Genomic DNA, 18,951 nt, shown 5'->3' with positions numbered 1-18,951 from the left:
GCACGTCTTTGGAATATGGGAGGTAACCAGAGTACCAGGAAAAAAACCCACACAGGCCTGGGTAGATCATGCAAACTCCACACAATTAGACCTGACCTGGATTTGAACCCAGGTCACCCACTATGAGGCTGACGCGCCTCCCCATTGATGACACAGTATGAAAAATCCACTAGTAGCTTTGTTCCTAGTATTTATTTTAAACAAATCCATCATTAGGATATCCAGGTGAACTGACCTGGATTTGAACCCAGGACCCTAGAGCTGTGAGGCCGATGCAGTAACCACATATACCTACCCTGCATCCTTTTGGGATATCGGGTGTACTGGGGTACCCCACACAGTGAGGACTGACCTAGGATCGAACCTTTGCTCATAATCATGAAAAATAATAGCCACATTAAAGTTTTTTTGTTTAATTTTTGGTTTGTTTGTTTTGTTTTGTTTTGATTGACCAAGCTCTCCAGAGAAGTTCTCATGACTCCAGTTACTTGTCCTGTCAACTGTGTGATATCTACAAGGCGGAGCACATTGTAATTACAGCGCATGGTATGACAGTTGTGCAGAAAATGTAAAAAGAATAGCCTTAATATTAGGAGATGTAGTCTTTCTTGTGTGCATATTAGACGTACTCTTGATTTAGACATCTTTTATTTTGTTACATATACGGCTTATATGCAAGAAAATAAGGTAATAGAATATGTGGGAGTTGTCAATTGTTATATCACGCAGTGATGCCACACCTACAAAAATCCCCACCAGACAGTGTCATAACCGGTGGAACACAGATAAGCCAACCTTAAATGCTTAATAAATTGATACCAGTTCTTTCTGTGTATCATCACTTATAATGTGTTTTAGTCACATAGAGTTGTGCTCAAATGTATTCAAAACCTAATGCATTACATATAGTATTGTTGCAAGTCTGTGATCTATTTTATTATCAGATCAAATAAGCACTGAATTATAATAAAGAATAAAAGCAATTGTTGACTTTACATGTTTTTTTGTTCTGATTATGAAGTTGGTTGAATATTCAAATTTTTTTAAAAAAAACCTGTGTCTGTATGTAATAAAAAACTGTCTTTTCAAACTAAAATAAGAGCTGAGTTAAGTACAAGATAGCACATACATGGGCAAGATCAAGTTGTTAAAGACGACAACATGGCAACATTGCTGAGATAGTGAATGCCTGGAAGAGTGGCCTACCACCAGGAAATGATTCGGGGAATCACGCAAGCGACATACTAGTAGATTTAAAAAATTAAAAAAAAACGATGACAAAGAGGTGATCAGTTTTCAGAAGAACACACATACATGGCGGGAATGTGGATCCACAGCTTTTACTGGGATAGAGAATCGAGTTAGGCGATCAGGCCAACAAAACCAAAAAGTAAAACAAGTATCAAGCATAATAGCAATTATTTATTATTATTATTATTATCATAACAATATTTCTCATTTCAAGTAAGAAGGAAAGATTCAAAATGTTAATATATATGTTTCTGATAGACTGGCACAAGGTAGTTTGTGGACCAATGGTTGAAGACCGCTGTGTTAGACTGACAACATTTAATTGACAATGCAATGACATGACTTATTTTTCTAAATGTTCCAATGTATTGTAAATGTATTAAATGTTTTTTTAAATAGATCTGAGGGTGTTGTGATGTTGTGTTGTTCTTCTCTGAGAGGGGATAAAATATTTTTGTTATAATAATATAGTTCCTATATTAAAGAGGAAAATGTCCCAACAACTCAACATACTTACTTTAAGATCAAACAGAATATATAAAAATAATAAAACAGTATTAAATATTAGGATAATCACAGCCAGACTTAAATAATGGACAGTCAAGATTCCAAATAAAGTACCATATGAATACATGTAGTAGCTAGCATTACATAAGGAGAATTGCTCCAAAACAAGATGACATTTATTAATGTTCAATACAAGAATGACATAGTGGTTGATATATTGGTTGGATTTTTCAATGTTTATTTCTTTACATTGAAATGTTACATACAAAATAAAATTACAAAAGCAAAAATAAAAAATGTAATTGCAACAAAGCTAGAATTATAGTATTATTTTAACAAAATGCCACTATGAGAGACCAAACTTATCTATTGTTCTTGAGAAAATAACTGGCATCACCACAATAACAAGTCCCAATTGTAATTGCAAGTGTGCAAACAATAACCACAGAAAAACATTTACATGACAAAGAGTTTTACAAACAAATTCATTGTAACACAAGGAAATATTCAAGTATATGAAATGTGAACACCCTACATGCCCACTCAAACAAGGGTGTTCATCATAAACCAAACCTTGATGAACATATGAAAAATTTTGGCCTCTGGATCTGAAGGATAAACTTTAAAGTCAATCTGTAGACAAATTATGAAAATGACAACATAATCTTCAGGAGTTTTTTGTATTTCTGACTACCCTATCATTTGTGATTAGTTTTTGCACGACTGCGCAGGAACTAACAGGTTCTCCGTGTGGTATGCAACCCAAAAATATACAGAATAGTGTCAACTCCCCTCTGAGGGACTATGTCAATGACAGATTCTTACAAAAAGAATCCCCCATAATGAGGAAATAATAAGAAGGGGGGAAAAAAAGACCTTGACAGGTCTCATCATCACTAGATGGAATCTCCTACCCCAAATCATAACAACAAAATGAATGCCTAATGGTTTTAATTGCTGTATTTCTGTGACGCAACGCAACCTGTCAGACTGGTGTATGCCTTGCACCCTTTTACCCGGAAATGAAGTTGATGGAAGGTGCCTCAAACACACGTTTCTTCAGCCTTAACAAGTGGATTTTATCAGTGACAAGAAGAAAGGTAAATAAACATTTTAATTTATCTTTTAATCTTTTTCATACTTCAAATAAACAATTTCCAAGTTTTCATTAAAAAGAGCAAAGATTTTGAAAATTGCTTTCTAATATAATGTACATTGTGGAAACCAGCACAGTTCAGATGTTCCTTCTTCTTAGATAACATATGAAATATATTTGATATTACCAATTTGGGAAGAAGTGCAAATAAATATGTGAAGTCAGCCAAATGCTCCACACTCACCATGAAGATTGCTTTTTAATTAGTGAGAACAGTACATATATATGTGTAAAAAGACTTCCAGGAGTCAAGACCCAGACGACTACTGAATGTCGCCTTGGGTGCTTCAACACCATTCTGAGCTATTAGTCTAAAAATACTGGTTTTTCCAAAATTTTGGTCTTGAAGATCACCTTTATTGTTTACTATTCTGATGTTGAATACATTTTAGTAACTTATGTAGAGTTCTTCACACCCTGAATCGATGGCTCACCAAACACACGGCACAAGGAGATGGACAACCATGCACTCTCACACCAATACTTAGGGCCAATTTAGAGGGTCCAATCAGCCTTCCATGCATGTTATTGGAAAGTCGGAGGAAACCGGAGTACCCGGAGGAAACCCACGCAGGCCGGGGAGAACATGCAAACTCCACACAGGTAGTGGACATCACCTGGATTTGATCTGAGAACCCCAGACCTGTGAGACCGACGCTCTATCTACTCGCTCCAGCAGGCCACTATTTTGTCGTTTAATATAAAATTAACAACTTTATTTATTGTGTCCCGGTGGACGATTGGTTTGGGAGTCAGCCTCAATGTCTTGGGGTTCCATCCCATGTCGGTCCTCACCAATGTTCTTTCTGGTTTTAACTTGGGTTTTCTCTGAATACCGCGGTTTCCTCACAGCTCCAAAAACATGCATGGCATTAGATACTATCTTGAATTCACCACGTTTATTACCCTCAGTGAATTCAGGATGACATTATGCAGTATCTCAGCCAGTCAATGAGGAATATCAAGAGCAAATTTAAAAAAAAATGCATTCAACCGTGAGGATGACATTTATAGGACGTCCATTTTAAAAATGAAAATTATATAATTGTTTCTTAAAGGCCATGTTTTAAAGTTTTAGTTACTTTGTGTAAAATCTTTTTGGTCAATTACGCTCAATTTTTTAAAGTTTTGTGTTTATGTCAACAATATAGATTTTACTAGAGTGAGTATAAATTGGACTTATACTTTTCTCTTCTGTGAATATACATTTTAATGGATTTTAATGTAAATTTCTCTCTGCAGTGGTTATGATATTAATTAGGGCAGTCAGAATCATCGTTGTCCCCCTTCTGACTGCCTACATCTTCTGGGGAAATAGGGGAGCAAGCCAGCCTAATGAACCATTATTACAGGTAAGATTTCAGAACAATGTAAATAATAATAACCAAATTATGATAATAATGAAGTCTAATTTGAGCATTTAAATATGAATAGAAGGAACTGTATTCCTTCAAACCGGTTATTTACACACAAAAGGGAGTAGAAAGAAGTAAAAAGGTATCCAATCCCACATCTGATCTTATTGTTAAAAAATGGTATTATTTTAGAGGGTATTCCAGGCCAACTTTAAGTACACATAATAAGTACACAAAAAAAACTAAGACAGAAAACAACACAAAACAAAGTAATCTAAGAGAAAGACAACTAAATGGATTCAGAGTTGGCTCATTTTTTTTTTATAACCACTGCACACCAATGACAACACACAATATTCAAGTTTAATGATAATTAATTGATGTCTTTCCACTTCTCAAATTTATGTAATTCCTAATTTACAGTAGTTACCAGGTCATTTTAACTTTCAGTAATATAGAATATGATTGTGTGGTTTGAAAAAAAATAATGCATTTCATAAATTGTGATGCATTATACATATATCATTTACATAGATATTTAATAATTTGGGTCCCAAAACAGATCCTTGAGGGACTTTTAATACCAACATGAAATTTACAAAAAAAAAAAAAAAAAAACAACAAAAAAAAAACCTTACATACAAAAAACTGGGAATAGAATAACAACGATCAAAATAACGCGAGGAAAAACAGGGAGAGAAGCAGCACACGGACAAAACTCGACATAACTCATATTTAACCTCAAATAATACTCGGACCGAAGTGTTGACGAAGACACAAGGTTTAAATACAATAACAGTGGTTTACAAAACAAATTAGAAATACACGGGTCACACGAGGGAAGGCGATGGAGAGACTAATCAGGTACGTTTTCACATGGACTGGACTCAGTGCCATATTTTCGTACCTCTACTTACAATATTATTTGGTAAGTAAGTAGAGCAGTGCTTTATATGTAAATTTTCTAATTCGTTTTTAGCAACACAAGTACCAACTAAACCCTTTAAAATTGGTCTAAGTCTTCAAATTTTGTATGAAAGATGTGAGAAACAAAAATGATAGAATATTGTCTGTAAATTATTTATTTCTCTTTAAATGAATAACAAGCATACGGAATCTATCCGTGTTGAAGCATGATATGCACATTTTCCTATGATCCGACGGCATAAGAAAGCCATCCATATTGTAGTACATTTTAGAGTTTTACGTGTGCCCTATGTGTGTGTGTGAAAATATGTGCTGCTTTGTATTTGTAATGTTTTTTTTTATCGCTTAATAGGGGGAATTGCAATCATTATTAAGAGGAGCATTTAGCCAAAGATGTATACATTACTGTCCCTGAGCAGATGCAGTTCATTATCTTGTGAATATTGTAGAAGATGCTATTTTTTATGTGCTCTGCAATGAACAGTTAGGCTTCTTCTATTCACAAATTCTTTAATTCTCTTAAGTGGACAGAAGAACAATACAGACCATATCTATCCTAAAAGTGACCATACACTTGACCTAAAGCAATATAAGAGACAAAGCAATTTTAATTTTTCCTGCTGAATCATTTTAGACATTCGAAAGAGAAAAAAAACAACTAAATGATTTAAGATTGATGTGTTATGGTAAAAATTATTTAAGTGGATTGGTGCTTAACCTAATATACATCTAGTAGCACTAGTTAGATATTAGATGTAAACACTTTTTGAGACAAATGTTTCGAACAGCTGCCTTCCAATTCTTGCTCAGATAATTTTCTTTGTTTGCTATTTCACACTTGGCAACGATAAATTGGTATTCAACGTAAGCAAGCATGTTTCATATTTTTCAGGAGTTGACACAAGAACAAGAATCCAATAATCATGTCAGAAAGAAAAGAAATGGTGAGGCATGTTTTAGTGGACTTGTTGTTTTGTAGTAGTGAATCATTAATCACTTAATGTGGCAACTAAGAATGTACTTAGTACAGTCACTATGTTTTACTATGATTGAAATGTGATCACTAAGAAATCATTGTGTATTTTAGCCACCAGTGGATCTACGTTCTCAACTGTAGGAAATTGCTTTGAAGCAAATTGCAGCGAGGTGTCAGTGAATGCAGTCATCTTACTGGAAACTTCAGATGACATTGAGCCAACAGAATTAATCAGACTATTGAGGGATGCTACGTTAAATATCTCATCTTTTGACATCACTGAAAATGTAACGCTGGCAAGCTTAAATTTGACCACAGGTGAGAGTTTAGCTCTAAGTTGAAACCTAAATTAATCTTCATGTTTTAGTCATTGCTGTCCATTTCATTTCAGCCTGCTATCAAAATGTTACCGGAGGTTATCAATGCCATTGTGAGGATCGGTTTTCATGGTCAAGTGAGATTTGTGACACTTATGGCGCATGCGGAAATGCCAGTACACAAACCTGCAACTGCCTTAATGGAATTCCATCGGGAAATTTCTGTTCCTCAAGTAAGTAGAGCTCATATTAAAGTATTTCAATCGTAGCTACATTTGTCATGTGAAAACGAAAGTGAAGATTTTATATTTGTTAAAAAAATAAAGATAAGAAACATCGAGATAATAAAAACACTTAATATGATGCCCCCAAAATACCTGTCTAAACTGGTCAGACTAACAAAAATAACAAGACATTCTATCAAGTTTAGAAGAAAATGGGATGGGGTTTATACTAGCAAGCCATTGCCAAACAATTTGAGAAGTTACAGTATTTACAATAGCTTGCAGGATATACAATACTTGTGCTTTAAAACAATATTTGGTGAATAAAATTCAGACTTCTATTCTGTTGTTTTAATCAGAATCTATTCCTCAACACGGTTTTGACTAAGTGACAAATGAGCTGGATTGTTTATGAGATAAAACTCCAATAGACTATACGTACCTCTGTTAGATGGTTAGCAGTCACTGGCATGGGCGCCAAAACAACAACTGGCATTTTGCCACGGCAGTGATGAATCGATTCCTGCAGAAGGTTGCCTGCCTCTCTGTGTGCCCTATAGCTGACTATCAAACAGTCGAAGGCAAGGGTGGGCAAACTTTTCGGCCCGGGGGCCACATTGACTTTAAAAATTTGACTGACAAGATACGATACATATACGTATAGTCATTGAAAACCTTGCTTTACCAATTTTCAGAAAATATTTGGTTTGAATTCATCTTTGTTTTTCCATTTTCTCCACAGAAGTGGAACCGTGCCCACCACAAACAGAAGGTATTTTTTTTAAAATAATTTGATACTCCTACTTCTCTTGAGGTTGAAAATTTTTGGAGCGATTAATACCAATCTAAGAGCTCATTTTGAAAAAAGTAAAGAAAAGTCAGTTAAGCTTAATGTATTCTTTTGTCTCTTTTGTTTGTCCTCTGAAATAGTCGAGATTTTCTTTTCGCTGGACAATCCTACTGATATGGAACCATCAGAAATTGTTCATCTAATTAGGCAAGCAGTGAAAAATATCTCCGTCCCATTGGAAATTGCAGATGATTTAAAGATGAGTGGCCTGGATTTGACAACAGGTCAGTTTATACCATGCGTTTGCTGCTAAAATTGTATGGGAATTACAATCATATATGTTTTCTAATCTTTCCATTCAACTTTGTGTCACCAATGCTTTCGTAGCCTGTTATTTAAACTCTCCTGAAGGACATCAATGTCAGTGTGAGAATTCCTTCGGTTTGTCTTGTGACACCTGTGATACGTACGGAGCATGCAGCACCGACAATTATTACAAATGTGACTGCATCCATGGAATCCCTCCAATTTTGAATTTCTGTCAACCAATTCATGGTAAGTAGTTCCCTTATATAGATGTTGAAACAACAACAATCATGTACAGCGTTGGTTCATCCATGAATTTTTTTGCTGCACTTCATGGATTTTGTTGGAACAGATCCTAATAGGGAAGCGCAAACTAGCCCATAAAGAATATTCATCAATACGTACATTGGGCTGAGCCAAGCCACCTTGCGGCAATACTTATTTTTGAGCAATATAGTCATTGAAAACCTTGGTTTACCAATGTTCCGAAAATATTTGTCTTGAATTCATCTTTGCTTTTCCATATTCTCCACAGAAGTGGAACCGTGCCCACCACCACCAACAGAAGGTATTTTTTTTGAACTCATTTTGAAAAAAGTCAAGAAAAGTCAGTTAAGCTTAATGTATTCTTTTGTCTCTTTTGTTTGTCCTCTGAAATAGTCGAGATTTTCTTTTCGCTGGACACTCCTACTGATATGGAACCATCAGAAATTGTTCATCTAATTAGGCAAGCAGTGAAAAATATCTCCGTCCCATTGGAAATTGCAGATGATTTAAAGATGAGTCGCCTGGATTTGACAACAGGTCAGTTTATACCATGCGTTTGCTGCTAAAATTGTATGGGAATTACAATCATATATGTTTTCTAATCTTTCCATTCAACTTTGTGTCACCAATGCTTTCGTAGCCTGTTATTTAAACTCTCCTGAAGGACATCAATGTCAGTGTGAGAATTCCTTCGGTTTGTCTTGTGACACCTGTGATACGTACGGAGCATGCAGCACCGACAATTATTACAAATGTGACTGCATCCATGGAATCCCTCCAATTTTGAATTTCTGTCAACCAATTCATGGTAAGTAGTTCCCTTATATAGATGTTGAAACAACAACAATCATGTACAGCGTTGGTTCATCCATGAATTTTTTTGCTGCACTTCATGGATTTTGTTGGAACAGATCCTAATAGGGAAGCGCAAACTAGCCCATAAAGAATATTCATCAATACGTACATTGGGCTGAGCCAAGCCACCTTGCGGCAATACTTATTTTTGAGCAATATAGTCATTGAAAACCTTGGTTTACCAATGTTCCGAAAATATTTGTCTTGAATTCATCTTTGCTTTTCCATATTCTCCACAGAAGTGGAACCGTGCCCACCACCACCAACAGAAGGTATTTTTTTTGAACTCATTTTGAAAAAAGTCAAGAAAAGTCAGTTAAGCTTAATGTATTCTTTTGTCTCTTTTGTTTGTCCTCTGAAATAGTCGAGATTTTCTTTTCGCTGGACACTCCTACTGATATGGAACCATCAGAAATTGTTCATCTAATTAGGCAAGCAGTGAAAAATATCTCCGTCCCATTGGAAATTGCAGATGATTTAAAGATGAGTCGCCTGGATTTGACAACAGGTCAGTTTATACCATGCGTTTGCTGCTAAAATTGTATGGGAATTACAATCATATATGTTTTCTAATCTTTCCATTCAACTTTGTGTCACCAATGCTTTCGTAGCCTGTTATTTAAACTCTCCTGAAGGACATCAATGTCAGTGTGAGAATTCCTTCGGTTTGTCTTGTGACACCTGTGATACGTACGGAGCATGCAGCACCGACAATTATTACAAATGTGACTGCATCCATGGAATCCCTCCAATTTTGAATTTCTGTCAACCAATTCATGGTAAGTAGTTCCCTTATATAGATGTTGAAACAACAACAATCATGTACAGCGTTGGTTCATCCATGAATTTTTTTGCTGCACTTCATGGATTTTGTTGGAACAGATCCTAATAGGGAAGCGCAAACTAGCCCATAAAGAATATTCATCAATACGTACATTGGGCTGAGCCAAGCCACCTTGCGGCAATACTTATTTTTGAGCAATATAGTCATTGAAAACCTTGGTTTACCAATGTTCCGAAAATATTTGTCTTGAATTCATCTTTGCTTTTCCATATTCTCCACAGAAGTGGAACCGTGCCCACCACCACCAACAGAAGGTATTTTTTTTGAACTCATTTTGAAAAAAGTCAAGAAAAGTCAGTTAAGCTTAATGTATTCTTTTGTCTCTTTTGTTTGTCCTCTGAAATAGTCGAGATTTTCTTTTCGCTGGACACTCCTACTGATATGGAACCATCAGAAATTGTTCATCTAATTAGGCAAGCAGTGAAAAATATCTCCGTCCCATTGGAAATTGCAGATGATTTAAAGATGAGTCGCCTGGATTTGACAACAGGTCAGTTTATACCATGCGTTTGCTGCTAAAATTGTATGGGAATTACAATCATATATGTTTTCAAATCTTTCCATTCAACTTTCGTAGCCTGTTATTTAAACTCTCCTGAAGGACATCAATGTCAGTGTGAGAATTCCTTCGGTTTGTCTTGTGACACCTGTGATACGTACGGAGCATGCAGCACCGACAATTATTACAAATGTGACTGCATCCATGGAATCCCTCCAATTTTGAATTTCTGTCAACCAATTCATGGTAAGTAGTTCCCTTATATAGATGTTGAAACAACAACAATCATGTACAGCGTTGGTTCATCCATGAATTTTTTTGCTGCACTTCATGGATTTTGTTGGAACAGATCCTAATAGGGAAGCGCAAACTAGCCCATAAAGAATATTCATCAATACGTACATTGGGCTGAGCCAAGCCACCTTGCGGCAATACTTATTTTTGAGCAATATAGTCATTGAAAACCTTGGTTTACCAATGTTCCGAAAATATTTGTCTTGAATTCATCTTTGCTTTTCCATATTCTCCACAGAAGTGGAACCGTGCCCACCACCACCAACAGAAGGTATTTTTTTTGAACTCATTTTGAAAAAAGTCAAGAAAAGTCAGTTAAGCTTAATGTATTCTTTTGTCTCTTTTGTTTGTCCTCTGAAATAGTCGAGATTTTCTTTTCGCTGGACACTCCTACTGATATGGAACCATCAGAAATTGTTCATCTAATTAGGCAAGCAGTGAAAAATATCTCCGTCCCATTGGAAATTGCAGATGATTTAAAGATGAGTGGCCTGGATTTGACAACAGGTCAGTTTATACCATGCGTTTGCTGCTAAAATTGTATGGGAATTACAATCATATATGTTTTCTAATCTTTCCATTCAACTTTGTGTCACCAATGCTTTCGTAGCCTGTTATTTAAACTCTCCTGAAGGACATCAATGTCAGTGTGAGAATTCCTTCGGTTTGTCTTGTGACACCTGTGATACGTACGGAGCATGCAGCACCGACAATTATTACAAATGTGACTGCATCCATGGAATCCCTCCAATTTTGAATTTCTGTCAACCAATTCATGGTAAGTAGTTCCCTTATATAGATGTTGAAACAACAACAATCATGTACAGCGTTGGTTCATCCATGAATTTTTTTGCTGCACTTCATGGATTTTGTTGGAACAGATCCTAATAGGGAAGCGCAAACTAGCCCATAAAGAATATTCATCAATACGTACATTGGGCTGAGCCAAGCCACCTTGCGGCAATACTTATTTTTGAGCAATATAGTCATTGAAAACCTTGGTTTACCAATGTTCCGAAAATATTTGTCTTGAATTCATCTTTGCTTTTCCATATTCTCCACAGAAGTGGAACCGTGCCCACCACCACCAACAGAAGGTATTTTTTTTGAACTCATTTTGAAAAAAGTCAAGAAAAGTCAGTTAAGCTTAATGTATTCTTTTGTCTCTTTTGTTTGTCCTCTGAAATAGTCGAGATTTTCTTTTCGCTGGACACTCCTACTGATATGGAACCATCAGAAATTGTTCATCTAATTAGGCAAGCAGTGAAAAATATCTCCGTCCCATTGGAAATTGCAGATGATTTAAAGATGAGTCGCCTGGATTTGACAACAGGTCAGTTTATACCATGCGTTTGCTGCTAAAATTGTATGGGAATTACAATCATATATGTTTTCTAATCTTTCCATTCAACTTTGTGTCACCAATGCTTTCGTAGCCTGTTATTTAAACTCTCCTGAAGGACATCAATGTCAGTGTGAGAATTCCTTCGGTTTGTCTTGTGACACCTGTGATACGTACGGAGCATGCAGCACCGACAATTATTACAAATGTGACTGCATCCATGGAATCCCTCCAATTTTGAATTTCTGTCAACCAATTCATGGTAAGTAGTTCCCTTATATAGATGTTGAAACAACAACAATCATGTACAGCGTTGGTTCATCCATGAATTTTTTTGCTGCACTTCATGGATTTTGTTGGAACAGATCCTAATAGGGAAGCGCAAACTAGCCCATAAAGAATATTCATCAATACGTACATTGGGCTGAGCCAAGCCACCTTGCGGCAATACTTATTTTTGAGCAATATAGTCATTGAAAACCTTGGTTTACCAATGTTCCGAAAATATTTGTCTTGAATTCATCTTTGCTTTTCCATATTCTCCACAGAAGTGGAACCGTGCCCACCACCACCAACAGAAGGTATTTTTTTTGAACTCATTTTGAAAAAAGTCAAGAAAAGTCAGTTAAGCTTAATGTATTCTTTTGTCTCTTTTGTTTGTCCTCTGAAATAGTCGAGATTTTCTTTTCGCTGGACACTCCTACTGATATGGAACCATCAGAAATTGTTCATCTAATTAGGCAAGCAGTGAAAAATATCTCCGTCCCATTGGAAATTGCAGATGATTTAAAGATGAGTCGCCTGGATTTGACAACAGGTCAGTTTATACCATGCGTTTGCTGCTAAAATTGTATGGGAATTACAATCATATATGTTTTCTAATCTTTCCATTCAACTTTGTGTCACCAATGCTTTCGTAGCCTGTTATTTAAACTCTCCTGAAGGACATCAATGTCAGTGTGAGAATTCCTTCGGTTTGTCTTGTGACACCTGTGATACGTACGGAGCATGCAGCACCGACAATTATTACAAATGTGACTGCATCCATGGAATCCCTCCAATTTTGAATTTCTGTCAACCAATTCATGGTAAGTAGTTCCCTTATATAGATGTTGAAACAACAACAATCATGTACAGCGTTGGTTCATCCATGAATTTTTTTGCTGCACTTCATGGATTTTGTTGGAACAGATCCTAATAGGGAAGCGCAAACTAGCCCATAAAGAATATTCATCAATACGTACATTGGGCTGAGCCAAGCCACCTTGCGGCAATACTTATTTTTGAGCAATATAGTCATTGAAAACCTTGGTTTACCAATGTTCCGAAAATATTTGTCTTGAATTCATCTTTGCTTTTCCATATTCTCCACAGAAGTGGAACCGTGCCCACCACCACCAACAGAAGGTATTTTTTTTGAACTCATTTTGAAAAAAGTCAAGAAAAGTCAGTTAAGCTTAATGTATTCTTTTGTCTCTTTTGTTTGTCCTCTGAAATAGTCGAGATTTTCTTTTCGCTGGACACTCCTACTGATATGGAACCATCAGAAATTGTTCATCTAATTAGGCAAGCAGTGAAAAATATCTCCGTCCCATTGGAAATTGCAGATGATTTAAAGATGAGTCGCCTGGATTTGACAACAGGTCAGTTTATACCATGCGTTTGCTGCTAAAATTGTATGGGAATTACAATCATATATGTTTTCTAATCTTTCCATTCAACTTTGTGTCACCAATGCTTTCGTAGCCTGTTATTTAAACTCTCCTGAAGGACATCAATGTCAGTGTGAGAATTCCTTCGGTTTGTCTTGTGACACCTGTGATACGTACGGAGCATGCAGCACCGACAATTATTACAAATGTGACTGCATCCATGGAATCCCTCCAATTTTGAATTTCTGTCAACCAATTCATGGTAAGTAGTTCCCTTATATAGATGTTGAAACAACAACAATCATGTACAGCGTTGGTTCATCCATGAATTTTTTTGCTGCACTTCATGGATTTTGTTGGAACAGATCCTAATAGGGAAGCGCAAACTAGCCCATAAAGAATATTCATCAATACGTACATTGGGCTGAGCCAAGCCACCTTGCGGCAATACTTATTTTTGAGCAATATAGTCATTGAAAACCTTGGTTTACCAATGTTCCGAAAATATTTGTCTTGAATTCATCTTTGCTTTTCCATATTCTCCACAGAAGTGGAACCGTGCCCACCACCACCAACAGAAGGTATTTTTTTTGAACTCATTTTGAAAAAAGTCAAGAAAAGTCAGTTAAGCTTAATGTATTCTTTTGTCTCTTTTGTTTGTCCTCTGAAATAGTCGAGATTTTCTTTTCGCTGGACACTCCTACTGATATGGAACCATCAGAAATTGTTCATCTAATTAGGCAAGCAGTGAAAAATATCTCCGTCCCATTGGAAATTGCAGATGATTTAAAGATGAGTCGCCTGGATTTGACAACAGGTCAGTTTATACCATGCGTTTGCTGCTAAAATTGTATGGGAATTACAATCATATATGTTTTCTAATCTTTCCATTCAACTTTGTGTCACCAATGCTTTCGTAGCCTGTTATTTAAACTCTCCTGAAGGACATCAATGTCAGTGTGAGAATTCCTTCGGTTTGTCTTGTGACACCTGTGATACGTACGGAGCATGCAGCACCGACAATTATTACAAATGTGACTGCATCCATGGAATCCCTCCAATTTTGAATTTCTGTCAACCAATTCATGGTAAGTAGTTCCCTTATATAGATGTTGAAACAACAACAATCATGTACAGCGTTGGTTCATCCATGAATTTTTTTGCTGCACTTCATGGATTTTGTTGGAACAGATCCTAATAGGGAAGCGCAAACTAGCCCATAAAGAATATTCATCAATACGTACATTGGGCTGAGCCAAGCCACCTTGCGGCAATACTTATTTTTGAGCAATATAGTCATTGAAAACCTTGGTTTACCAATGTTCCGAAAATATTTGTCTTGAATTCATCTTTGCTTTTCCATATTCTCCACAGAAGTGGAACCGTGCCCACCACCACCAACAGAAGGTATTTTTTTTGAACTCATTTTGAAAAAAGTCAAGAAAAGTCAGTTAAGCTTAATGTATTCTTTTGTCTCTTTTGTTTGTCCTCTGAAATAGTCGAGATTTTCTTTTCGCTGGACACTCCTACTGATATGGAACCATCAGAAATTGTTCATCTAATTAGGCAAGCAGTGAAAAATATCTCCGTCCCATTGGAAATTGCAGATGATTTAAAGATGAGTCGCCTGGATTTGACAACAGGTCAGTTTATACCATGCGTTTGCTGCTAAAATTGTATGGGAATTACAATCATATATGTTTTCAAATCTTTCCATTCAACTTTGTGTCACCAATGCTTTCGTAGCCTGTTATTTAAACTCTCCTGAAGGACATCAATGTCAGTGTGAGAATTCCTTCGGTTTGTCTTGTGACACCTGTGATACGTACGGAGCATGCAGCACCGACAATTATTACAAATGTGACTGCATCCATGGAATCCCTCCAATTTTGAATTTCTGTCAACCAATTCATGGTAAGTAGTTCCCTTATATAGATGTTGAAACAACAACAATCATGTACAGCGTTGGTTCATCCATGAATTTTTTTGCTGCACTTCATGGATTTTGTTGGAACAGATCCTAATAGGGAAGCGCAAACTAGCCCATAAAGAATATTCATCAATACGTACATTGGGCTGAGCCAAGCCACCTTGCGGCAATACTTATTTTTGAGCAATATAGTCATTGAAAACCTTGGTTTACCAATGTTCCGAAAATATTTGTCTTGAATTCATCTTTGCTTTTCCATATTCTCCACAGAAGTGGAACCGTGCCCACCACCACCAACAGAAGGTATTTTTTTTGAACTCATTTTGAAAAAAGTCAAGAAAAGTCAGTTAAGCTTAATGTATTCTTTTGTCTCTTTTGTTTGTCCTCTGAAATAGTCGAGATTTTCTTTTCGCTGGACACTCCTACTGATATGGAACCATCAGAAATTGTTCATCTAATTAGGCAAGCAGTGAAAAATATCTCCGTCCCATTGGAAATTGCAGATGATTTAAAGATGAGTCGCCTGGATTTGACAACAGGTCAGTTTATACCATGCGTTTGCTGCTAAAATTGTATGGGAATTACAATCATATATGTTTTCAAATCTTTCCATTCAACTTTCGTAGCCTGTTATTTAAACTCTCCTGAAGGACATCAATGTCAGTGTGAGAATTCCTTCGGTTTGTCTTGTGACACCTGTGATACGTACGGAGCATGCAGCACCGACAATTATTACAAATGTGACTGCATCCATGGAATCCCTCCAATTTTGAATTTCTGTCAACCAATTCATGGTAAGTAGTTCCCTTATATAGATGTTGAAACAACAACAATCATGTACAGCGTTGGTTCATCCATGAATTTTTTTGCTGCACTTCATGGATTTTGTTGGAACAGATCCTAATAGGGAAGCGCAAACTAGCCCATAAAGAATATTCATCAATACGTACATTGGGCTGAGCCAAGCCACCTTGCGGCAATACTTATTTTTGAGCAATATAGTCATTGAAAACCTTGGTTTACCAATGTTCCGAAAATATTTGTCTTGAATTCATCTTTGCTTTTCCATATTCTCCACAGAAGTGGAACCGTGCCCACCACCACCAACAGAAGGTATTTTTTTTGAACTCATTTTGAAAAAAGTCAAGAAAAGTCAGTTAAGCTTAATGTATTCTTTTGTCTCTTTTGTTTGTCCTCTGAAATAGTCGAGATTTTCTTTTCGCTGGACACTCCTACTGATATGGAACCATCAGAAATTGTTCATCTAATTAGGCAAGCAGTGAAAAATATCTCCGTCCCATTGGAAATTGCAGATGATTTAAAGATGAGTCGCCTGGATTTGACAACAGGTCAGTTTATACCATGCGTTTGCTGCTAAAATTGTATGGGAATTACAATCATATATGTTTTCTAATCTTTCCATTCAACTTTGTGTCACCAATGCTTTCGTAGCCTGTTATTTAAACTCTCCTGAAGGACATCAATGTCAGTGTGAGAATTCCTTCGGTTTGTCTTGTGACACCTGTGATACGTACGGAGCATGCAGCACCGACAATTATTACAAATGTGACTGCATCCATGGAATCCCTCCAATTTTGAATTTCTGTCAACCAATTCATGGTAAGTAGTTCCCTTATATAGATGTTGAAACAACAACAATCATGTACAGCGTTGGTTCATCCATGAATTTTTTTGCTGCACTTCATGGATTTTGTTGGAACAGATCCTAATAGGGAAGCGCAAACTAGCCCATAAAGAATATTCATCAATACGTACATTGGGCTGAGCCAAGCCACCTTGCGGCAATACTTATTTTTGAGCAATATAGTCATTGAAAACCTTGGTTTACCAATGTTCCGAAAATATTTGTCTTGAATTCATCTTTGCTTTTCCATATTCTCCACAGAAGTGGAACCGTGCCCACCACCACCAACAGAAGGTATTTTTTTTGAACTCATTTTGAAAAAAGTCAAGAAAAGTCAGTTAAGCTTAATGTATTCTTTTGTCTCTTTTGTTTGTCCTCTGAAATAGTCGAGATTTTCTTTTCGCTGGACACTCCTACTGATATGGAACCATCAGAAATTGTTCATCTAATTAGGCAAGCAGTGAAAAATATCTCCGTCCCATTGGAAATTGCAGATGATTTAAAGATGAGTCGCCTGGATTTGACAACAGGTCAGTTTATACCATGCGTTTGCTGCTAAAATTGTATGGGAATTACAATCATATATGTTTTCTAATCTTTCCATTCAACTTTGTGTCACCAATGCTTTCGTAGCCTGTTATTTAAACTCTCCTGAAGGACATCAATGTCAGTGTGAGAATTCCTTCGGTTTGTCTTGTGACACCTGTGATACGTACGGAGCATGCAGCACCGACAATTATTACAAATGTGACTGCATCCATGGAATCCCTCCAATTTTGAATTTCTGTCAACCAATTCATGGTAAGTAGTTCCCTTATATAGATGTTGAAACAACAACAATCATGTACAGCGTTGGTTCATCCATGAATTTTTTTGCTGCACTTCATGGATTTTGTTGGAACAGATCCTAATAGGGAAGCGCAAACTAGCCCATAAAGAATATTCATCAATACGTACATTGGGCTGAGCCAAGCCACCTTGCGGCAATACTTATTTTTGAGCAATATAGTCATTGAAAACCTTGGTTTACCAATGTTCCGAAAATATTTGTCTTGAATTCATCTTTGCTTTTCCATATTCTCCACAGAAGTGGAACCGTGCCCACCACCACCAACAGAAGGTATTTTTTTTGAACTCATTTTGAAAAAAGTCAAGAAAAGTCAGTTAAGCTTAATGTATTCTTTTGTCTCTTTTGTTTGTCCTCTGAAATAGTCGAGATTTTCTTTTCGCTGGACACTCCTACTGATATGGAACCATCAGAAATTGTTCATCTAATTAGGCAAGCAGTGAAAAATATCTCCGTCCCATTGGAAATTGCAGATGATTTAAAGATGAGTCGCCTGGATTTGACAACAGGTCAGTTTATACCATGCGTTTGCTGCTAAAATTGTATGGGAATTACAATCATATATGTTTTCTAATCTTTCCATTCAACTTTGTGTCACCAATGCTTTCGTAGCCTGTTATTTAAACTCTCCTGAAGGACATCAATGTCAGTGTGAGAATTCCTTCGGTTTGTCTTGTGACACCTGTGATACGTACGGAGCATGCAGCACCGACAATTATTACAAATGTGACTGCATCCATGGAATCCCTCCAATTTTGAATTTCTGTCAACCAATTCATGGTAAGTAGTTCCCTTATATAGATGTTGAAACAACAACAATCATGTACAGCGTTGGTTCATCCATGAATTTTTTTGCTGCACTTCATGGATTTTGTTGGAACAGATCCTAATAGGGAAGCGCAAACTAGCCCATAAAGAATATTCATCAATACGTACATTGGGCTGAGCCAAGCCACCTTGCGGCAAT

Source organism: Stigmatopora nigra, chromosome 2 (genome assembly GCF_051989575.1).
Source record: "Stigmatopora nigra isolate UIUO_SnigA chromosome 2, RoL_Snig_1.1, whole genome shotgun sequence".
NCBI classification, from domain to species: Eukaryota; Metazoa; Chordata; class Actinopteri; order Syngnathiformes; family Syngnathidae; genus Stigmatopora; species Stigmatopora nigra.
Note: the sequence above shows the minus strand (reverse complement) of the source record.